General features: G+C 36.8%; 1 non-coding gene across 1 annotated transcript; it reads left to right on the top strand.

Annotated features, from left to right (window-relative positions):
* Window positions 1-4,798: 4,798 nt before the first annotated feature.
* On the top strand, window positions 4,799-4,906 carry LOC120223494. Its single transcript, XR_005526310.1, has one exon. It is a non-coding gene; the product is annotated as a U6 spliceosomal RNA (small nuclear RNA).
* Window positions 4,907-5,599: the final 693 nt, after the last annotated feature.

Raw genomic sequence — 5,599 nt, 5'->3', positions numbered from 1 at the left:
GCTTTGTCAAAGATCAGTTGGCTGTATACTTTTGGGTCCACTTCTGAGTTCTCAATTCTGTTCCATTGGTCTATGTGTCTGTTTTTGTGCCAATACCATACTGTCTTGATGATGACAGCTTTGTAGTAGAGGCTGAAGTCTGGGATGGTGATACCTCCCGTTTTGGTTTTATTTTTCAGGATTACTTTGGCTATTCGGGGTCTTTTGTGGGAACAGAGATAACTTCTAGAAACAATGACAAAACAAATAATAAAATGGCAGAAAAAAAAATACTATCCATCAATAATTACTTTGAATGCAAATGGACTAAATGCTCCAAGCAAAAGACACAGGGTGTCTGAATGATTTAAAAAAATCCATCTATATGCTTCCTCCAAGACACTCATTTTAGACCTAAAGATACCTGCAGACTAAAGTGAGGGGATGGATAAACATTTAAAATGCAAACTGATGTCAAAAGACATCTGGAGTAGCAATATTTATATCAGATTAACTAGACTTTAAGAAAAGGGCACAATATAATCATAGGGGAGACAATCCAACCATAAGATCTAACAACTGTAAAAATTTATGCATCCAATATGGGAGCACCCAAATATATAAAACAATTAATAGCAAACATAAAGGAACTCATTGATAATAATGCAATACTAATAGAAGCTTTAACACTCCACTTACATAAATGGACAGATCTAAGCAGAAAATCAAGGAAACAATTGCTTTGAATGACACACTGGAGCAGATGGAATTAACAGATATATTCAGAACATTCTATCCTTTTTTTACATTTATTTATTTTTGAGAGACAGATTAGAAGTGGAGGAGGGGCAGAGAGAGAAGGAGACAGAATCTGAAGCAGGCTCCAGGCTCCGAGCTGTCAGCACAGAGCCCGATGCGGGGCTCGAACTCACAAACTGTGAGATCATGACCTAGGCTGAAGTTGGACACTTAACCAACTGAGCCAATCAGGTGCCCCAGAACATACCATCTTAAAACAGCAGAATTCTTTTCAAGTGTACATCGGACAGTCTCCAGAACAGATCATGTATTAAATTCACAAATCAGGCCTCAACAAACACAAATTAATAAGATCATACCATGAATATGGTATTCAAAATATATAAAGAATTTATCAAATTCAACACCAAAAAAAATTAAATGATCCAGTTAAAAAAAGGGCAGAAGACATGAATAGGAAAATTTCCAAAGAAGATGTACAGATGGTCAATAGACACATAAAAAGATACTCAACATAATTCACCATCAGGGAAATTCAAATTAAAACTACAATGAGATCCCACCTCATACCTGTCAGAATGGCTAAAATTAACAACACAGGAAACAACAGGTGTTGGCAAGGATGTAGAGAAAGGAGAACTATCTTGCACTGTTACCAGGAATGCAACCGGTGCAGTCATTCTGGAAAATGGTGTGGAGGTTTCTCAAATGTTAAAAATGGATGTATTTACCCAAAGGATACAAAAATACTAATTCAAAGTGATACATGCACCTTGATATTTATAGCGACATTATCCACAATAGCCAAATCATGGAAATAGCCCAAATGTCCACCCACTGATGAATGGATAAAGAAGAGGTAGCATGTGTGTATGTGTGTGTGTGTGTGTATGGAATATTATTCAGCCATTAAAAGAATGAAATCTTGCCAATTGCAATGACATGAATGGAACTAGAGAGTATAATGCTAAGGGAAGTAAATCAGTCAGAGAAAGACAAATACCATATTATTTCACTCACATGTGGAATTTAAGAAACAAAACAAATGAGCGAGAGAGATAAGAGAGAGAGAGAGAGCTAGGGAACCCAGAAAACAGACTCTTAATATAGAGAAAAAACTGATGGCTACCAGAGGGGAGGTGGATAGGTAGACGGGTGAAAAAGGTGATGAGAATTAAGGAGTGCACTTTCGTTACGAGCCCTGGGTGATGTATGGAATTGCTGAATCACTATATTACATACCTGAAACTAATATGACAATGCATATTAACTCTACTGGAACTAAAATAAAATTAAAAAAAAAGAAATGTAAAAGAATTTTACAGAGTGAAGAAAAATAATACAGGTCAGAAACTGAGATAAATAAATAAAGATAAATATATAAAGAAAGAAAAAGAAAGAAAGAAAGAAAGAAAGAAAGAAAGAAAGAAAGAAAGAACATTAGAGGAGGAATAAGTGAAAGTAAAATAAAAACTCCAATTTTAAATTCTATTTTAATGTTTATTTATTTTTGAGAGAAAGGGAGAGTGTAAGTGGGAGAGTGTCCCAATTTCTCTGTCCGAGAGAGGAACGCGGGGTGGGGGGGAGGAGAATCCAAAGCAGACTCTGTACTGACAGCAGAGAGCTCAATGTGGGACTTGAATTCACAAACCACGAGATCATGACCTAAGTCCAAGTCAGGCGCTTAACCAACTGAGCCACCCAGGCACCCCTAATTTTTTTTCTTTTTAATGGAAATAACAGATAATGGTTTATTCAAAATACTATCAAAAATGTATTTGATGATTATAGCTTATATATAAGTAAAATGAGTGGCAGTAACAACAAAAGAAATGGAAAAGAAGAATTAGGAATATTTTGTTGTTATAAGCTACCTGCTTATATGTGTTGTGATATAGTGTTATTCAAAAATGGACTTGCATTAGCTATAAATGTACACTTAAACTCTAGGATAATAACTCAAAAAGGTAAAAAAAAAACCCAAACACCCACAACCTATTATTGATATAGTAAGAGAGGACAGAAAGTGGAATGATATCAAATGTTCAATTAAAAATGCAATGGTTAGCAAAAGAGTGGGCCATAAAAAGTTGAACAAACATTCATGGCAAGGAATAGATAACAGTAAAAAATATGGTAGATATTAACTGAACTATATAACAATAACTTTAAACATCAATGTCCTATATACATCAATTAGAAGTAAAGATTGGTGATGTTAAAATCAAATATAGAATGGAAATCAGAAAGAAATTCTCTGAGCAGAAAAACCCACTTGTTGGGATGAGCACTGGGTGTTGTATGGAAACCATTTTGACAATAAATTATATTAAAAAATAAAATGTATGTCTTTATAAAAAAATAAAACACATAAGGAAAAGTTAATTCAGCTAATTCTGTAACGCAAATCAAACTTGAGTCATTCTTATGCCTCTAAAAAATAAAACAAGCTATTCCTCAATATTGGCAATCCCGTATTAGTAGGAAAACTCTAATACAGTAATAAATTATTGTAAAGATGCAACCTCTGCATTCTTACAATATAAGATATCTTATAATAATATTCTTCTGCGCCTCTTTGCACTGTTGGTTTGAGAACTCCCAGTTCGTGAACTGTTTTTGTGTTTATAATAAATTGTTACCAATTGCTATGATCCAGTTGCTTTGTTTTTGCTATTTCTGGAATTTTTACATCAGAGTATGTAAAAAAATAAAACCTAACTACATGTTATCTATGTGTAATCCACGTTAAATATAAGGATGCATGTAGATTAAAAGTAAGAGAAGGAATAAGTAACCATAACACTAATCAAAAGAAAATTGGAGAGCATCTGGGTGGCTTAGTCAGTTAAGCATCCAACTCTTGGTTTTGGCTGAGGTCATGATCTTGCAGTTCGTAGTTTCGAGCCCCACATTGGGCTCTGTGTTGTCAATTTGGAGCCTGCTTGGGATTCACTCTCTATCCCTCTCTCTGGCCCTCCTCTGCTTGCACTCTCTCTCTCAAAATAAACAAACCTAAAAAAAAAAGTTGGAGTAGCTATATTAATTTCAGATAGAGCAGAATTCAGAGCAAGAATAATTACTAGGTATAAAGAACAGCATTACATAATGATACATGGGTCAATTGTCCAAGAAAACATAACAATACAAAACACGCATGTCCCTCTCAACAGCACATCAAAATATGGGAAGTCAAAATTGCAAGGATAAATAAACGAATTCACTAATATAGTTGGAAACTTCAACATCGACTATGAGAAATAAGGCAGAAAATCAGTATGGACATAGTTAAAATCAGCAGCACCAAGTATCAACTCAATATAATTGACATCAATAGATTACTAATCCAAAAGAGGTAGAATACACAGTCTTTTTAAGTTCACATGGAACATTTACTAAGATACAACCACATTCTTTGACATAAAGTACACCTTAAGAAGTTAAAAAGAATGAAAATATACAGTATATGCTCTCAGTCCACAACATAATTAAACTATGTATCAATAGCAGGAAAATAGTCAGAAAATCCTAATATATGTGAAGTTTAAATAACACATGGATCAATGAAGAAAGCTCAAGACATTTTTAAATGTTTTGAACTGAATGAAAATACAACTTATCAAAATTTGTGGAACTCAGCAAAGACAGTTATTTTAGTCTGTTTGGGCTGCTATGACAAAATGCCACAGATTGGGTTTACAAACAAGTAACATTTATTTCTCACAGTTTTAGGGGCTGGGAAATCCAAGATAAAGCCACTGGCAGATTTAGTGTCTTATTGGGGCCTAATTCTTGGTTCAAAGATTTTTTGCTGTGTTCTCACATACCAAAAGAGGGAAGGAAAATCTCTAGAGTCTCTTTTATAAAGCTTCTTATCACATTTATAAGGGCTCTTCCCTAATAACCTCACTTCCCAAGTGCCCCTCCAAATACCCTCACGTTGGGATTAGGTTTCAATTTATGAATTGGGGTGGGGAAGCAAGACACAAACATTCAGTCTATAGCAGCAGTGTTTAGAAAGAAATTATAGCTTGGAATGCATATTATAAGATCTAAACTCGTGCTCACTTCAGCAGCACATAATACTAAAATTGGAACTATACAGAGAAGATTAGCATGGCTCCTGCACAAGGATTACACGCAAATTCATGAAGCATTCCATCTTTTTAGGCAAGATGGTGGAGAAGTAGGGAGCTCCGTACATTTCACTCACCCCTATCTCTCAAAAGAGAAGGTCTGAAGCCATAGGACACTGAACTGCAGGAGTCTGGGAGGAAAAGAGACAGAGTCCTTTAAGAAGACAGCCTCATACATGTTTGATTGCGAACTGGGGAAGATAAAAATGAACTAGGACCTGGAGACATGGAGGGGAGGGAGCCCCCTTTGTGGAGAGCCACAGAGAGTCGAGGGGAAGAGAAAGAGGGGCTGACTGCTCATAGAACTGTCCCTGGAGAAGAGAAAAAACTCAGCTCAGGGCAGAGAGGGTCCTAACATCCCATCTCTAACCATAGGGTGTTCAGAGAGTGATCCTATTTCTAGCTGTGGTGCTGACTTTGGGCTGGGTGCCCTGGTCCCAGATGGCGCCAGGAGAAACTGCTCCACTGTTTTCCCAGCTCAATCCCCAGCTGGGAAGCGGCCAGCCTGCGGGACTAATATTGGGCAGTATCAATAAAGCACACGGCCTAAAACCTGGAAACGAGGCAGGGCTTGTGACACAGAACACGGCCCACCTTGCCTACACCCGTGGCACAGGGAGATCAGACCCAAAAGAATGATTTGCAATGCTTGGTTCGAGAAGGGACTGGGACACCACCATTTTTCTCCCCACAACCACTAAGGCGGGACCTCAGGGAGTTGCCTG

This window comes from Hyaena hyaena, unplaced genomic scaffold, assembly GCF_003009895.1.
Source record: "Hyaena hyaena isolate Hyena2069 unplaced genomic scaffold, ASM300989v1 scaffold_993, whole genome shotgun sequence".
NCBI lineage: Eukaryota > Metazoa > Chordata > Mammalia > Carnivora > Hyaenidae > Hyaena > Hyaena hyaena.
The sequence above is the reverse complement of the archived record's forward strand: the minus strand, read 5'-3'. Positions and strand labels throughout refer to the sequence as shown.